This window comes from Colias philodice, chromosome 24 (genome assembly GCF_061535455.1).
Source record: "Colias philodice isolate Cphi_HAF_F1 chromosome 24, ilColPhil1 Martin Lab GWU primary, whole genome shotgun sequence".
Taxonomy (NCBI): Eukaryota; Metazoa; Arthropoda; class Insecta; order Lepidoptera; family Pieridae; genus Colias; species Colias philodice.
Window position 1 is genome coordinate 8,150,401 of NC_143109.1, and position 20,073 is coordinate 8,170,473.

At 32.7% G+C, this 20,073-nt stretch overlaps 2 non-coding genes across 2 annotated transcripts; both read left to right on the top strand.

The window, feature by feature from the left end:
- Positions 1-2,261: 2,261 nt before the first annotated feature.
- On the top strand, positions 2,262-2,332 carry TRNAG-GCC (transfer RNA glycine (anticodon GCC)). The gene has a single exon. It is a non-coding gene; the product is annotated as a tRNA-Gly (tRNA).
- Positions 2,333-3,108: 776 nt separating this feature from the next.
- Positions 3,109-3,179, top strand: TRNAG-GCC (transfer RNA glycine (anticodon GCC)). The gene has a single exon. It is a non-coding gene; the product is annotated as a tRNA-Gly (tRNA).
- Positions 3,180-20,073: the final 16,894 nt, after the last annotated feature.

The window sequence follows — 20,073 nt, forward strand, 5'->3', positions numbered from 1 at the left end:
CCGGCTTCGCCCGCGCTATCAAATTCCGTTATCCGTAAACAACAGTAGGTTTTTGCATTGATTCCTATTTAGCTTTATTTTACGAGATTGTCTATAAGTAATGAACGATAAAGAATACTATATCTACGATTTTAAATGGGATCATAAAATTTCTTAAATTCCGTTACAAATAAATAATATATACCTATGTTAATAATAAAGCATTTTTCAGGATTTAATATTTTTGTTAAAAGCCTGTGTAAAGTTGAACCAATTAAAATTAGAAACAGGCCAACAAATATGGCTTATTTCATAACCCTGTAATGATGGATGTGATACAGATAATAAATAGCAAAATACACGAGTGTCAAGACTGAAGCGCGACTTGTGTCAAGTGTCAGACTCAAGTGTCAGTTACAGTCAACGGCTCTCAGATGTCGCCGATCGGAGATAGCGGCCGGCTGAACCACTGCTGGTTACATATTAGCGACTTTCATTATATGTAGATTACTATTTATTAATTATTCATATGGTACTTAAACTTAGAAAGCATGGAACTGTATATATACATGGTAGTATAGAGCAAAACATTCAGTATAAGGCAATTTCTTCAATTTAAAAACTGGATAAAAAGAGTTTTAATTTGTTTTCATTTATATTGTTTTGTCCGCTACACTGATGTAACAGATAAAACGATATAGAGCGCAAAAGTATATTCACATATTTCAAAGATATTTGATCTGAAAATTATTATAATACTTAATTATTATGCAATAAGGAAGAATTTGTCAAAGTCGGTAGCATTTGTAATAGATAACGTGCGCTCAGAACAAGCACGTTCACTAGGTACATGTCTATTGTCCACCTAAACTCATATCTATGAATAAAAATATAAGAGTCTTGAGACCCTTTAGAGTCTAGACAGTATTGTTCACATACAAGTGACGAGACGGATATCCTACTTACACGGACTGCCGTAAGAAATCGCATTTGTATGAAATTTTGTAGAAAGATTGAATTTAGTCTGCACATTTTTGTTACCTGTACCTATTTTCATGCACAATAAAGTGTTTAATAAATAAATAATGTAGCACTAGTGTGGCCACAGCACAGGCGTGTGTAAATGTGTCAGACTTACAGATAGCGCTGGCGCGGCTAATTCTCCAGCCTCCCTTATCAGTTATCAGCTTCGCAGTATCACTTCATTGTAACCGTTATGTACTAAATATTATTTTAGCCCACTTCTAGTGAGAGCTTTTTAGTTGAGACGCTATTTTTGTTGATATTTAAAATAAAAATTGCCACAAATACAATTTAATAATTAAAGTAATATACATACTTTACTTTAGCCAAAACGTACACAGAACTTACATATATGGCATCTAGGCAATCAATAAAATGAAATAAATATTAGGGGCGGTGCAATTATATTTATATCTAACTTTTGCTAAACGTTAATTTTTTCGTCTTATTTATCAATACACATGAGCGTACATTATTCATTACTAGCTTTCCGCCCGCGGCTTCGCCCGCTTTGTCTAAAACATAATGAATTATATACTAAAACCTTCCTCTTGACTCACTCTATCTATTAAAAAAATCGCATCAAAATCTGTTGCGTAGTTTAAAATATTTAAGCATACATAGGGACATAGGGACAGAGAAAGCGACTTTGTTTTATACTATGTAGTGATATGGATTATGTTTGAATGATGCTTGTTACTGTAATTATTTCTATTTAAGTCGAAATCCGTTATATATTGTATTAGGTATGATGATGAAAAAAAGTAATGAAAACTTAACTTTAGGTACGAATACTACTATTTTCTAGACTCGTGCAGAAACCAGTGAACTGAAATAAGTAATATGTATAAATAACTGGGTCAATACTTGTTACTGATTATAATATTTTTAATGAATATGTCGTCGAGATGTCATTATTTTTATCATTAATGACGACCACTTCACATGAGAATGAGTTAGATTTATCTAACGATTTCAGAAATATTTTTATTTTTATACATTCAATATAATCTATTTATGCTTACAGTAGGTACAAGAATAATAAAATAAAACCACAGCAGCTATAAAATTATAAATAATGCGTTTCAAATTATAAATTGGCGTATTATATGCAATTTTTTAAAAGTAAAACTGCATGTCAAATTATAGTCACTATAGAATTATTGAATGTCATCAATATTTCTTCATCAGCTATTTTATTAATTAATTTATAGTTTAGGTATATTGATTCCATTTTCATTTTCAATCATATATAACAAGCATCGGTGGTTCAGTGGTAGAATGCTCGCCTGCCACGCGGGCGGCCCGGGTTCGATTCCCGGCCGATGCAATCACTTTTTTGTCACTTTAATATATTTATTATTTACTATAAGTTAATTAATGTTAAGGTATTAAAAAGGACACATGAACTCACTGTCATACCCAGCGATTCTGATGGCTTTCAAGCATTTTTTTATATGTATTAATATATATATCAATGATATTTCCGATTGTACACGTCACTATAATCACAGATCTAGAGCATTCTTGAAGTCCCAATGATAACGAGACATCACAACTTCTTCGACAAACGGACTTCTTACCCAATACAAAAATTATTTTAGTTCAAACCTGTAGTTCCCGATATTAGCTCTACCATTCAAAATATAATTTGATATGTTTGGTCAATTACGTTCTTCAACTTTGTATTATTAATACATGTCAATTAGGTAGATATTTTATGTAGGAGTAGGTAATGCTGTAGGTACTACGTGATAAACTAAATTATTGTAAGTGACCGCTGCTCTATGCGCTCTACTCTCTATAGTCTATGCAATATTGAACACTTTCTAGTTTCTAACAATAAACAACTTTCTACTTTTTGACAGTAAACTTGGGCAATAATAGTAAAATAACAATTTATATTTCTTTATGATAAAAATTGCGATCATGGGGGATTCGAACCTGCGTCTGCGCTGTATAGAGACATCGTTTAACCATTTGGCCGCCCGCCATTAATTTTTGCGTTCTTTTTTTTCTAATTTTTAAGAATATTACTTATAATAATTTATAAAAAGTTTAAAACTAATTTCAATTAAAATTCTAATATTCAAATGTAATACACAAGCATCGGTGGTTCAGTGGTAGAATGCTCGCCTGCCACGCGGGCGGCCCGGGTTCGATTCCCGGCCGATGCATACACTTTTTATTTTTACAATAAAATTGATTAAAATACTTTTAAACCTATCCCTATTATACTGAATAATTAATTTAATATTATAATGAAAAAAAACAAAAAATGTGTGCGTGTACTAGTGTACACAGGTAAGAAGTGAAACTTCTTTACTATACGCAACTTAACAGAAATACGTCGAATCACGCGTGGTAGGGATAAGAAAAAGATGGCGCGTAACGGAAAAATGTCACGCGTAACGAAAAAATGTTACACTAAATTTTTTTCCAACCCCGATAATGAAGTTTCACTTCAATAAAAAATAAACAATCTTCTGTATTCTAAACCTCCCTTCACCTCAAAAGGAAGGTATGTAAGCATAATAAACCCATATAAATGTTTATTAAAATTCAAATTCAAATTATATTTATTTGCAAGAATGTAGTTACAAATTATAGATGTTTTTAATTACAATATTATGTGGCTAATACATTCTACCCATTGATTGGGTGTGCAAATATTGAAAAAGAAAGTTGATTAGTCTAATTATTTAAATGTACACACAATTCAATTTTCACAATTACGCGAACGCACTACGATTAACATGATTATATCACACACTTATCACACACAATTCAGTTTACACTACTTAAAAGTCATAAATTCTTCAATGTCATAAAATCGACAACCACCATCAACCAGTTCGTCAGTTTATTTTTGAAAAAATTTACTGGTAGTTCCTTGAAATTGTCCGGTATTTTATTATATATTTTAATAGCCATAAATATTACACTGTTTTTAGCTTTGTTAATTCTACACGTTGGGAAATGTAATTTGTTTTGGTATCTCGTCAACATATGCGAATTTACTTCTCCTTTCTTCTTAAAGTATTCCGGGTGATATTTTACAAAATTAACAAATTACATAAAAGTTTGGAACTCGTGAATAGGCACAAAGTTATAAAACAGAAGTGAAATTAGTTAAAGTTAATATTGAAACAAATATCATAATATTTCTGCGCTAAAACGTTTTGAATTGGTGAATGCTTGCGAAGCTCTCCGAGACGAGTCGACGAACTTTTCATTGGATTTTGCTCGAACGTTCCAAGAGTCGCTTGGAATATGTTACCTTTATATTACTTTATACTTATGTTATAAATGCCTTACTTTGTAGTTGGTAGGTCATACTGCACAGAATATGTAAGCATCTCAAAGAAAATCTTACAATTAATTTTGACTATACTACCACAATATACTACTAAGTACTAACCCAATAACTCAAAAAATTGTCTCTATATGGTAGGTAATAAACATCCAATATTAGTATGGTTGCTGTTTGTAAAAATCATGAGTTCATAATTACTTTATACAAATTAATTATTGTATTGTATTTAGGTAGGTACTTATTATTTTTAATGCTGATAATTTCAGCCGGTTTTGCAAACTACTAGACCGATCTAAAACTAGTCTTTTACCTTTGAAAACTAAATCTATTAGCAAGTAACATCTAAGGCTACATTGAATATTTTTCTCGTCTATAATTTTATTAAGATACTTATTATGCGAACCTCAATTCTACTTTATAAAAAATACTGTATTTTTTGATAATAATTTTTACAATATTTGATCAAATAACGATAGTTCTGCGAATAAATATCCTTTTGTTGTCAAAATTACAAAAGGATCGCCTACGCTACATTCAGAAAAAATATCAATGGACAACAACTAAAGTGGACTTTTATTGTTCTTGAGAAAATCTCTTTGTTATTTTTCGTTTAATTACTTTAGTAATATTTACATTTATTTGTTTGTTATTTTTACACAAACAGACTTAATATATTTTTTATTTGAACCATATAAACCGAAATAAGTAGTAGGTATGTACTATGCGTGCCAACTAAGAATAGGACCGCGCTTGCTGCTAACTTCACACGAAAACTGTCAAATTAGTACTGCCAGCAAAAATGTGCGAAAAAGAATTTTCATATAATTATTCTTTATTGTTCATGATTATATTTAATTATTGTATAATCGTTATATTCATTAAAAAATACTATTTATTGAATTTCACTGATGGATTATGGATAAATTAATTATACAGGTGTGGAAACAGTATTCATAAAAAGTTAACATTTTCATAGTTAATGCGGAGATAGCTGACAGCGACAGCAATGAAGATTCAGAATACGACGACGATGACGCTGTGTTAAGTGGTGTAGAGGAAATATTATCCGATTGATAAAAACTGAAATAATATATATTTTTTTTTATATACGTGCTTTTATTTTCAAATCCTACTCATTCATAATAAATTTGGCGTGAAATGTATTAGAAATACCAACAAAGCGTACATTAAATATTTAAACTGAATATAATTTTTTTATTGATTTTTTTGCACACCATACGCTTTGGTAATGAAATTAGCGCGTATTACTGAACAATATGGCGTCTTGACAGTCCTATTCTTATTTGGCACGCATAGTATTATGTTAATCATTTTTCGGAAATTCATGGCAAATAGCATAACGACAACATTATGTGATTTCAATTATTGTTATAATAGACCAGTGCCGATAATTTTTAATTCTTGAACTCTATATTTGCTCCTTATTGTTATTTCGGTAATATTTCAAAAGAAAAAAATTTCATCTGTTAAATGTTACGATACAAGCGCATATTGTGAAACTCGCAACTACTTGCAACTTGCAAGGGAATCAAAACCTACAAAGTACTTCTACTGAACACAGTGTCCTGAAATTTGGTAACAAGCAATGTCTTATAGCACAGATAAAGCGAAAATTGCTAAAAACATAAATTTTAAATTACAACATATTATAAAAAAAATAGGTTTGTACGGAGCCCTCGGTGCGCGAGTCTGACTCGCACTTGGCCGGTTTATTTTTTAATTTTTACAAACATTTGATAAACATTTACTTCAAAATGTTCTTATAAGATTTTCTTCTGTACAATATTTTTAAGTTGTATAGTTTTTATATCTGTTCTTGCCGCTTTTAGTTGTATTCCATAGGTTCTCATAAGATTCAATTACTCTTTGCGACTTTTGAAGGTCCTATTTGTCCACCCAAAAATGTATAGTAGAACAGATATAAACACTGTATACAAGTTAAGTACAATGCTAAGAAAAACTCCAGTTTCCCACTTCATTATAACAGTTACTAGTGCAGGTCAAGAGCTGAAGAAAAAAATATGAAAAAACGTAGCATTTTACCTGTTCCCGTCCGACAGCTGTCCCTCCGCTGACAAATGACCCTCGCCCTGAAATATAGTTCCGAGGATCCTCACTTTTTGTGTTGTTTTGAGGAGTAAACACCGAATTTGTTCTTGCCTATTTTCTTATTCGATTTTCGCAAGTTCTGGTACAATTTTAAGAGGTATTATTTCATATAATTTAATTTACATCGGTGTCATTTGTTTATGCAACTGTTACGTTATAGATTGGAATAAAAAAGAAATAAATCCCTAAACACATTTTTGCTTAGCATACCTAATAAGTATTTTTTTCATTCTTTGCGGCTTTTTAGTTATTTAATCAATGCACATTAATATACTTAAGTATATCAATTTTAGATTTATAACCCCCGAAAAATAGTTAAAAATATTGTTATCTGTAACTCGTAAAAGTGTTATAAATATGACCTAAGCTGGGACGCACTTCAATCTGGCCACAGATAAGAGGTTTTTTATAACGGTTGGTAGAAATAAATTTAAATCCTTATCCAAAAACGAATAATGAATAGGTTTATCTGTTATCGCCTTTGTTCTAAATCAGCCCCCTATTTGTTATTCATACTTAATTACTTCAAAATAAAAATAAAATTCATTGTATTACATAATCCGTTGTGGTTATTGCAAACCTTTACTTAAACAGTTAAATAGATGATTTTATTGTTACCTCGTTAAAGCTACATTTAAAAAAAATCGGAGAAAAAGATTTGTGCTTTCTTTGCCAATTATTACTGACGAAGCAACAAATGTTTCCTACAATTAGTATTGACATATTTCCACGAAGTAGTCTAAGAAAAATAATACCTAACTATTTAATTTAGTAATCGGTGGTAGAATTTAAGATTCATAAAATATAGAATATTACACCTAGCGCAAATCAAAATCGCGTAAAAAGAGTTCTATCATGTTCTAGTTTCAAATAGCTATCCGAAACAAATAATCTGCCATCTCCCTCATTTATCGGTCATTAGAGCGAGATAATGCTCAATCGCCGTCATTGTCGCCGATTGTTTTCGTTTTTATCTATATTACATGAATAATTCAGCACAAAGCGCTTCAAACAGCGTATTCGTTAATGCTAATGTTCAAACCAAGGTGTTGAACGACAATATCATGTAAATTCTGAGCGCTTACCTGGAAACCCCAGATTATGTTATTACCGACGCAATTTCGGCCTTATTCAAATGCACTAAAGTTCAAATTGTGTTTGTTTATAAGATATTTTACTTCTTTCCTCTAAAGATACAGCGCTACAGCAGATTATGGTGCTGAAAAGTGATTATTTTGCAATATTATGTTATTCGGATTATTTATTGAGATTACAATGTCGCTATATTATTTTGTTTATTCAAAATACGACGTTAAAGCATTAAATTTGCCTTTCATAGTCCCCAAATTCTTTTTTATGTACCTATCTTTTTATGGTATAGGAATTGTGTCGCTTGTTTTTATCATGGAAATTATTATGGCCACGTGACATATTTTCTGCTTTTCTAGCTAGCTATCAATTTAAAAATCTCTCATTATTATTTTTTTTATTATTCGTACAGTACTCCCGTCGCGCTTCCGTTGTGCTGAAAAATTGTTGAATGTACCTCTAGAATCTAGATAATACTAGCGCGACACAATCTTATCGTTTCTAATTTCTATCTTACAAAAAAATGCAATTTAAAATGAATACGAATGATGCTCTCAAAGTGCTGTTCAAAACTTGTTAAGCAAAAGCAGATAATTTAACTAGGACATTTTGACCTTGACTACAGGGTGCTCGGTGCTCGACACAAAATGAGCGAGTTAACAATTTTCTCGTTCGTGAGAGCATTCCGTTTGGAAGCCGCTCATTAGCGACTTAGTCCACTAATTACAATTATCCTCTTCATTTGTTCCGCTTTCGGTTTGTACTCGCTGGATTATTCTTTTCAATGCTTTTATTTCCTTTCGGATGAAGAATTAACTGCTAGTAACTTGGCGCGTTTAATTTTGTTAAGGAAAATATTTAAACATCCTTTATCTAATGCACATTCCTACTACTACGGTCTATACCTATTTCTTAATGCAATTATTGAAAAATGTTTATTGCGCCGAAAATAAAAGTCAGCTTAGTTATTCAAAATAATAGAATATTTAATATGCTCAATGCTCATCCATATAATATTATAAATGCGAAAGTAACTCTGTCTGTCTGTCTGTTACTCAATCACGCCTAAACTACTGAACCAATTTGCATGAAATTTGGTATAGAGATATTTTGATACCCGAGAAAGGACATCAGGGGAATCCGCGGGCAAAGATAAATATATGAATATTGTTTTCAATAAAAATGATGATGATGATATTGTTCATGAAATTAATAATAATTCCATAATTCCAGGGCCCTGGTGAAAGCGCCCAACGACCGGGCGAGTTTATACGTTCGCTAGCTATGCAGATACTGAGCCATCGCAGCCTGTGGATAGAGCATAGCGTACGGCATGTGGGTGGGAATAGGTGGGTGGTTTACTTTAATCAGTCGTAAAAATTTCCAATTTTAGGAAGATTAGAAAAATTATTTTAACAATAGTTAGGGAAATTTCGATTCAGACAGAAAAATTACTATGTCAGGAAAAATTTCTATACGTCAGGAAAATGTTTATAAGCCAGGAAAATTTCTATACGCCAGGAAAATTTCCATAAGAAAGGAAAATTTAAGACAGGAAAATTTAAGACAGGAAAATTTCCACAAGTCCGGAAAATTTCTATACGACAGGAAAATTTCTATAAGTCAGGCAAATTTCTATACGCCAGGAACATTTCGATAAGACAGGAAAATTTCTATAAGCCAGGAAAATTTCTATACGTCAGGAAAAATTCCATAAGAAAGGAAAATTTCTCTTTGCCGCAAAATTATATAGATAAGGAAAATTTGTATAAGTCAGGAAAATGTTTATAAGCCAGGAAAATTTCTATACGTCGGGAAAATTTCTATACGTCAGGAAAATTTCTATAAGTGACAGGAAAATTTCCATACGTCAGGAAAATTTCTATAAGTCCGGAAAATTTCTATACGTCAGGAAAATTTATATAAATAAGGAAAATTTGTATAAGTCAGGAAAATGTTTATAAGCCAGGAAAATTTAAGACAAGAAAATTTCTATATAAATTTCGATAGAAACGATTCAACTATAAATTTATATTTAAACATGGTATGCATAATAAATATTAAATAACCTAGTATTTCGTGTTTCTCAGAAATAATTCAGAAGAGAACTTAATACAACGGTTCCGTGAGATGGGAGAGGATACGGAAGATTGCTCTAAACCGTTGTTAGGCGATTGTGAAGGTAATATTATTATTTATTTAATTAAGTACATATTTAATTTGATAGATAAATTAAAAAATTTAATCAGAGAGATAATATAAAAAGCAGTTTTAATCCTACTGATATTATAAATGCGAAAGTTTGTGAGGATGTGTGTGTGTGTGTGTGTGTTTGTTAGATACTCTTTCACGCAAATACTACTGAACCGATTACAATGAAATTTAGCACACATATAGAAGGTAACTTGGATTATCCCGGAAATCCCACGGGAACGGGAACTATGCGGGTTTTCCTTTGAAAACGCGGGCGAAGCCGCGGGCGGAAATCTAGTATAAACTAGCTGTGCCGCGCGGTTTCACCCGCATTGCTCCACTCGTGTTGGTCTTAGCGTGATGATATATTATAGCCTATAGCCTTCCTCGATAAATGGGCTATCCAACACCGAAAGAATTTTTCAAATCGGGCCAGTAGTTCCTGAGATTAGCGCGTTCAAACAAACATACCTACAAACTCTTCAGGTTTATAATAATATTAGTATAGATTAGATTTACAGTTTACACCGCAACCAATCGGAAATCACAATTCACACACAATAAACATTTTATTTTCATAATGTCACAGAATAATAACTAGTGATAGTGTTTATATAAATCATAATTTTTATTATATGCTTGTTACATATCAGTTATCACCATTATATTAATTTTAATATTTTATTGGCCTCGGATTTTACATTTGATACTTTTTTAATAAAAATCGTTTCGCATATGAAGCAATTTACCTAGGTATAAATTATAGTGAATGTAAAAAATAGCTTAATATTCGTGAATTCAGCAATAAATTGAAACCAATATAAATGGCGCGAAACATGAAGGATTACTTAATTAACACGTTCGCGGACAGTACTGGTTTACAGGTTGCAGCTACTGAGACACTACTTTTTTTCATACATTGCCCAGGGGCGTAGTGTTACAACACATGGTTAAAAAACCATATGATATGACAGAACGGATATAGGCGTAAACGTCGTAAGTACTCAGCGTCATGGCTGGTTCACACTTTGATTAGTGCGAGTGCAGGTGATGAGTAGTACTACGTTTGGACAGCGACTGTTTAGTGCGAGTGTTTAGTAGGCTGTGTAGTAAAGTGAATAGAAGCGTGTTCTATTTTTTTGCGAGTGGACTGCGAGTAGCCACGTCCCGCGCGCCCTCCCTTCCCCCTCACTCGCAGCGTGCCTGCACTCGCACTAATCACCTGCACTCGCAGTCAATTGGACACTACTCGCACTACACACCTGCACTCGCACTAATCACCTGCACTCGCAGTCAATTGGACACTACTCGCACTACACACCTGCACTCGCACTAATCACCTGCACTCGCAGTCAATTGGACACTACTCGCACTACACACCTGCACTCGCACTAATCACCTGCACTCGCAGTCAATTGGACACTACTCGCACTACACACCTGCACTCGCACTAATCACCTGCACTCGCAGTCAATTGGACACTACTCGCACTACACACCTGCACTCGCACTAATCACCTGCACTCGCAGTCAATTGGACACTACTCGCACTACACACCTGCACTCGCACTAATCACCTGCACTCGCAGTCAATTGGACACTACTCGCACTACACACCTGCACTCGCACTAATCACCTGCACTCGCAGTCAATTGGACACTACTCGCACTACACACCTGCACTCGCACTAATCACCTGCACTCGCAGTCAATTGGACACTACTCGCACTACACACCTGCACTCGCACTAATCACCTGCACTCGCACTAATCAAAGTGTGAACCAGCCATCAGATTCATAGTCACCATCATCAGCAAATGGGTATGGACTCGATTCAGGGGTAGACGCTGCATCAAACAGGTCTTGAAGACGTTTTTGTTCTTTTTCGAACGAGTCTCGAGACGCCATTTGCAAAAATATTCGTTACAAATTTAGTTCAACAAAATCGTGTTCACAACAAACAATAGCGACATAAATATGTTGTTTACATAAGCAACTAGACTTGAATTAGTACATCCAGTATGAGTAAAACAATTAAATTACGTTGGAAACAAAATACTCAATTTCTAAATAACAATTCACACGCGGCACGCGGGATCACCGCAGCGGCGCAGTACTCGACTAACCGTATGCAAACATGACGCCCACGGGCGTAGTGTGCGCGGGGAGAGGGGTAAAAAAATATGAATGTATGCGTGGAAGTACCTTCCTTTGACGAATTTTTGTAAATAATGCAGTGACAGTACAAAAGTCGTAATTATACCTGTGATGACAGTACAACATGCCGTTCTTTATGATAGTATGAAAAATCGCTCGTCGTTTGGCGTACTGATTTTATGCAAGTAAAAACTGATAAGTCGACAGACGTACTGTCGTATCACTTTTAGCTGTCTAGACGCCTGTGTTCGTTACTGTCCGCGAACGTGTTAAAAAAAAAACGTCTTTTGAACGATTAAAAAAATTAAAATAATCGCAAAGTTGAGATCAAAATAATTGGAAAATATTGGTTTTTGTAGATCGCGGTGGGGCCGAATATTTTTCAATTAAAAGTTTTATGAAACCCGTCGACATGTCGCCCTCGCGGCCGGATCAAACAATCAAAAACTGCTCCCCTCGCTGTACAATGTAATTCAGAGTTTTTCAAACAGCTTTAATGTTATTTTTATAGACATTTAATAATAGGTTATATTTCCTTTATTACCCAGTATATAGATATTTTTATATATTTTACATAATAAATATAATATTAATACATTTAAAACATTATACACATAAAATACATACTAAAAATTGAGTACCTGCGTCTATGAGGTAGAACAACTTTAAATCTATCTACTCAATCAAAAAAAAGTACATAGTACTTACATAAAAAAACTCCCGAACTGAAAGCCAAGAGCTTAAATTTGGTATCCCTTAGCGAGATAGCCTGTAAGAGGTTTGCAGTGTTGTGTTAACTCGGATTGTATATTTACTGTAATTGACAGCTCCGTATCGACTTACCTTTACCGGTTTCTATTCGAATAGGATTTCCATCGGTATAATATCTTCGGTAATCCTTATTCTCTTATATCCTTGTTCTTTTATGGCCGGTTATATACCAAACATTTCAAAAACAATTCTATTGTAATTTTTTACAATTATCTTTCAGCTTTCGCATAATATTATAGTAATAGGTATATTTTTATATAAATATAAACTGTGAATGTGATATAGTTTTCATGATGCATTTAACTATTGAAGTCTGTTTGTATACCAACTCGTAATAGAAATAGGTACCTAATTTGTCCTACTATTAATAACATTTAAATGTTCAATTTTCTTGAATAAACCTAAGGAATCGGAATCTCAAAGAAAATGAATGTAGTTTCATTGTTGATACTATTCTAATTGAAAAACGTGACTCGAAGCGAACCCGCCAGAAATTATAAACAGACATTTAATTAAAAATACACAACAGAAACATCAAATAGTTTAATTTTCATTTACTTACCTTATAAAATTTTAATGGGTTCATTATAAAATTTTATACCTAACTAGGTACTCGCATTTATTCAAAGTAAAAAAAAAAATTAAATACAAAAACTGAAAAGTCTAGGGGAAAGAAGTTAGGTATCTACTGTCTTGGTAAAGATTAAGACTAGGGATGTAACGATACATGATTTTGCCGATACGATACCGATACCGATATTTGTAGTAATGTATCGGCGATACCGATACCGATACCGATATCGATGGCTTGGTAGAAAAATCGTTATTTCTTAAAAAATATGACACTTACAATAATTATTGTGAGATACATCGATCGACATTTAATTATATTATATATAAATATTAGTTTTTACCCAGAAACTGTTATAATTTATTTTTAAATTCACTTTTTCTCGTTTAGTTCAGCATATAATCTGAAAATTTTAACTATTTACTGGACAAGACGGCCGTTCACATACCATAGCGACTTTTTAGCTAAGTAATTTAGTATTTTTATTTTCATTTTGTGATTTTTTTTTTATTTAGTAATAAAATGCTTACCTAAAACGTCGTTAAGCTACTATAACTACTTTTAAGCTATGACTTTCGTTTTATTTAAATTTAAAAAACTTTATAATCAGCGTTTAAGAGCGCATATTCTATTTAACGCAAGTCAAAAACTCCGCGATCTATTACGATAGATCGCGGCTTGCGCTATCCTTTTACTATGAACAGCATAGGTCCGCAGGAGAGCGCCGAGCAACATGTCCTCTCTCTGGAAAGGCTCGCTGCCGACTGATTTTAATCGGGTCGCGCGCAGTGTTTTATAGTACTTTAAAAAATTTGTAGAAAAATAATAGAGGTACCTTAGTTGATTTTTTAAATTTTATCTTATAAGTAAGACATTCTTTTATTGCAATATGTATAAATTATATTCAATAAAGTCAAATATCTTGGTGAAAATAATCATTTTGTCGACTATAATTTCTAAAAAAATTCACATTGTTCGGATTTTAATTTCGTAAGTTAGGAGTCCAAAATAAAAAAATCTTTTAACTAACTATTTTAATAAGGATTTTTGCAGTTAGTTAAAAATAATTGTGTGTTAGATCTGTCAGCAATTTCAGATATTTTTAGCTTCGAAATTGACACTAAAAGTGAAATCAAGTAATCATCGGCTCAGTTATCTTGATGGTATTCAGAAATACTGTATTAATTGAAAAAAACTCTTAACTAACTACATAGACAATAAAATTTCCTAAAATTATTAGTAATTCATATGTTTGTAAGATAAGTGGTTGATGGACAATCTGGTTTGAAAAATCACATATTTGAGCCAAACAGCGCACGGACCGCGTAAACCCTCTTAAGGGCTTTTGGATGCTTTTGTACTATGATTCTATATAGTTGTAGTAAATTTTAATCTTACTAATGTTAAAAATTTGCTGCTGTCTGAGGCTTTGCTCTCGGGAATTACATCCTCTAGGTCAACCAATGGAAAGGAAAAGGATCAAAAGCTTATAGGTTTAAGTATTAAGGATTTAAACACTATCTAAATTAATGGTTCTTGCGTCTGTTTGTGAGTAACAAGTATTTTAAACTCTTTTACTAAATGACTCTTTTAAGTTTTCGATAAAATAACCTTTATTTCTCGTCATGTTCACGTTTATTTCATTACAGTGGCTCATTAAGGGGTTAAGATTGAGATAAATCTTCTCGCTTTTCTTTTTTGGAACCGTATATTCATTTAGAATTGCAATTTTAACGTTATTTTATAAATATTCTTCTGCGAAGCCATCATACGAGTCACGGATATGTGAGTACATATAGAACCACAAACAATGTAAACATAAATCGTTTCCTGAAAAAAAAATTAAGACTTGTGCACAAGGTTTTTGAAAAAATACACCCTGGTTTCAATAGGGCTTCAAGCTCTTACATGTGGGATGCTCTTAATAAATAATGTAGAACCGCTTATCAAATGATTAGAAGACTCTTTCATCCACATTCAGAAAATATAATATACCAGAATATGTGGAAAATAGCAGGAGGTAGAAAACTTTTTATTTGCTACAATGTAAAAAATACAAATCTTAATAATCTAATACATATAAAGATAAGAAAAAATAGCAATAGTTGCAAAATGGGCTCCCCGTCAGCGGGTCAAAGGTAGTGTACTCCTAACAATTTTTGTATCACCATCTCTAGTACATTGCTTGACAGTCGATTACTAATTCCACCCAAGGGGTAAATTACATAATTAATAAATAGTTTTAAAAATTAAATAGTACAGACTGTCTTTCTTCTCATTCTCGGTTACAGAGACAAATCAGAGTCTAAACAGAGAAGTACGATTGAAAGTTCGCACTGTCGTAACCATTACCTACCAAATTTTCGTAACTTTGACTTGTTATATTTTCCGTAATTTAGCTGCTAGATTGTTTAAAACTTAGTAAACCTGATCAGAAACAATACGTCTTGTAAAAGAAAATCAAAAACAATCGGTACTCTGCTTGGGAGCGACATTATTTCATCATCACTCTCATCCCCAAAACTGATGCATCACCAGAATCGGATAACTGCCTTTTAGCTTAAAAATGAGGGTTAGCTGCTTTGTAGCTAAGCAAAAAAGTGTTATTAGAATTTTTCCTAAATAATATTACTGAACTAAAAAAGCGTTAAGGGCGAGTAACTGCAAATAAGGTAAGGATTTCCATTGGAATCGTTATATGAAAGCATATCATAAAGCAGTTATAGTCCTTTTGCGTCCCTATAGTCAAGTATAATCTGATAACGTACTTTTAGTCAAGTAAAAAGCTAAAAAATAATTATTAAATCTGGCGGTTAAGGTACTTTAAAGGAAATTTAGCGAAGTAGTGTTGGTTAGACGCTTTCAAGTTATGGAATCGCTGAAAATTGTGTTACTTAACGGCTTACAATATTTTCATATATTTATAACTATTAATGCTAGAGAAATGATTCTTAGACAGAAAGATAGAGAATTCTGAACTCTATCACCCTACATTTAAAACTGAAAATTGACCATTTGAGGGTTAACGGCTTTTTAGTTAAAGGACGGCAGTAATGGTAGAGTTTTTTCAGAAAACAAAGTGCGCACGCGCGGGCGGCCTCCCGCATCGTTCATTGGGCGCGGATTTTTGAATTATTTGATATCAAAAAAATTGGTTGTTTGTAAAGTAGGTTTACGATCGAGATGTTTACGTGATAACATAATGCAGTGGCAGCGCTCGAGATGAAACGGGAGATCGGTCCGTCTCTCTCTCGTTATACCTGCGATCGCGCTCGTGAGGTTTTGGTGTGACACAAGTTTATGAACATGTCACCCGACTAAAACGATTTTAAAAACGTTATCACGTTAAAAATTAAAAAAAAAATTCAAAATTATTTATTTCTTTCCTTTACATAAACAAATTTGTGATTGGAACACTCCTAGTAAGCAAATAAAATGCTTGTGTCAGGAGGTTCCGCTCTTCATTAACACTATTACAGAAACAGAAATAAAACAATATGAATGAATACAATGCAAAAACATAAAAGAAAAGAAAGAATTTAATAAAAAAATATCGGTATCGGTTGATTTATTATCGGCGATACCGATGTATCGGCTTGCCGATATATCGGCCGATATATCGGTATCGGTATCGGTATCGTTACATCCCTAATTAAGACCTAAATTAAATTTTAAAGTGAAACTTTTATTACATGGTCTCAAACTTTTTGGTCTGTGTAGCGCATGTCGTGTGTATCACGGCTGCCGAGTAGGTATACCTACTCGGCAGCCGACCGTCACGCGACATGCGCTACACAAAGCAGTGTTCGGAACCGTTCGAACAGTTTCACTTTTACCATGGTTTCATAAAACCACACAACATTTTTTAGAACCCACAGAGTAGTTTATGAGTTCATAAAAAATATTTCCTCTTAATAAATAATTTAACTGTACATATTTTTTTTAATATACAATAAATAATATTAGCTGTTACATCTTCATATCTTTATCATATTGAAATTTAGCACAACTTATTAATATTTTTATTACCAATCCCATCAAACGGAAGTACATAATATTCTATGATTACCTAATGATTTCATTGTAATAATACACACGTTGTCCGCTAGATGGCGCGCATCTTAAAAAGTTCCGTCAGTTGTAGACGAGCGGTCGCGGTGTAGCTGGCGGGTGGCGACGGTGCGGGGACGCGGCGAGACGGGAGGGAGGCGTAAGGTTGCTTGTACACTGAGACCTGGTTAATGGTTATTAAAGTGAAACTTTTATTACATCGTCTCAAACTTTTTGGTCTGTGTAGCGCATGTCGCGTGACGGTCGAATCTTGATACATGTCTGTGGTCGAACCGTACGATAATTATCGTACAAATACGATAATTTTGTGCCTAAGTTTCACTTTTACCGTGGTTTCATAAAACCACACAACATTTTTTTTAATTTAACATAATTATTAAGTTCAGTGTGCTCTTTACATTTTGTTATGGCCTTTTTGTTAATCATAAATCATAATATTATGTTGTATAAAATATTTTATTATTTATTTTAAAAAGGACAAGTAGTGGATTTATCATTATAATATTAATTACATATCTACTTAATTATTTGCGTGTGCACATGCTTATGTTAAAAATTTAAAATCATATTTATTTTTATTTGCAATGTTACTTTGTAATTTAGTTTTATATCTATATCCGACTATCGCAATAACACATTTGAAGCTAAGTGAAAGCTCCTTTATACACACCTTTAATAAAGAAACTACTAAGACACTACATGCAATAAGTTCGGAAACTGATGTTTTTAAATTATCATATTGTTGGTTTAATATTTGAAGTGAAACTTCTTTATCGGGGGTGGACAAAAATTTTATGTAACATTTTTGCGTTACGCCGTACGCGTGACATTTTTGCGTTACGCCGTGAGCGTGACATTTTTGCGTTACGCGCCAACTTTTTCTTATCCCTTCCACGCGTGATTCGACGTATACTTTCTCCAGGTATAGGTTTCTCCAGGAGTAGGGATAGCGTATCGTTTTAACGTACGTCCTACCACTTTACTAGACCGTTTTTCTATTGCACTCGTATTTATTTCCAACGCTCTATAGTGACGTGATAATATTACTGTTCTGCTGTTTATTATCCCTAATAAAGAAAAATAAAAATAATATTATATTAAAGTGATCAGCAAAATCAAAGTGTTTATTTTAATTCTAATTCCAGTGAATTTCTAAAAAAAGTAAGTAATTACATCTATTTTCAAATACTTAGGTGTAATTATGGTATTTATTTATATTTTTCTAAGTTATTTAAAATTAACCTCACTTTTTGATTGTATTTTTCAATTTTATTATACCTATTATGTATAGATACTTACACTAATACGTGGGTGGAATTATGGTATAAATTTTTTCTAATACTTGAATGTTGATTGTGGTACATATTTATTTTTCTAAAATATTTAAAGTTAACCTCAGTTTTTGATTGAATTTTTAAAAACACCAACACGTGGGCGTGATCATGTTATTTATTTTTCAAGTTATTTAAGCTTAACCTCTGTCTTAATATGTATATACTATGTGCGTCATTAATTTCTGACTGTTTCGAGATTTGGTGCAAAATAAAACAGTGTGTAAATAAAATTAAACAATTGAGTAAAAGTATAATTTCATAGATAACAGGTTGAGAAGTTCCCTGTATAAATATATTATAATATCTTGTATAAATATATACATATGCCTATAGATATCTTTACTCAATTGTTTAATTTTATTGATTTTTATTTATTCACTTTTTATATTTACCTCTTAATTTAACTACACGGATTTTTATATTTACGGAATTTTTTATCGATACACATTTTTAATATATAATATTTTATTTTATGCTATTTTTAGTACAATTAATTTATTTTCTTTCATTTGATAATTTATTTTTACAAATTTTATTTACACACTATTTTATTTTGCACCAAATCTCGAAACAGTCAGAAATTAATGACGCACATATTATATACACGGTAGAACCCCGTTGAGTCGAACCTCGATAAGTCAAAAACCTCCAAATCTCGAAAAAATGTTTTGTTCCCTTCCCTTCAAACACCAAAACCTCCATTACTTGAAATCTCTACCCTCTGTTAGTCGAAATAATGACTCGAAAAATTAAATTTGAGCTCTGTATGTCGAACATAGCAACGTTTTATTGTACAACCTTTACAATTTAATCATTAGGAATTTATTACCTCTATTATTCGAACAAAAATAAGTTACCGACTTTAAGAACGTGCCGACAATGTAAGTACCTACACTATTGTTTCTTAGAAAACATATTACCTCTATTGTTCGAACAAAAATAAGTTACCGACTTTAAGAACTTGCCGACAATGTAAGTACTCTATTGTTTCTTAGAAAACATTTAAGGAGTATACGATAATAAATCTATGACTCACGTAAACACGTGTTTGTCGAGTCGAAATCCTTTATAAGTTGAAAACTCTATAACTCGAATTTTTGAACTACCGCACGAGCCGAGCGAGCGAAGCGAGCGAGTTGCAGCAGCGGCCGGTGTAAATATAGCGAGGAGCGAAACGACGAGCGTGTTAGACTAACATATTTCTGTAATATTGTATATATATAGTAAATTATTTTTTGAAAAATAAGGTCATAAAGAAGTTTCACTTCTTACGTGTGTACTCTAGTACACGCACACATTTTTTTAAATGTATAGCTATTACGTATTAGAATTTAGAAGGTATCAGTGAAAACGAATACTCAATGTGTTCACACCTTAACGATGACGTCACTACTCGCCTGTCCGCGCCCCGCGCCCCGCGCTTGTCTGCCGAATGCCGGCG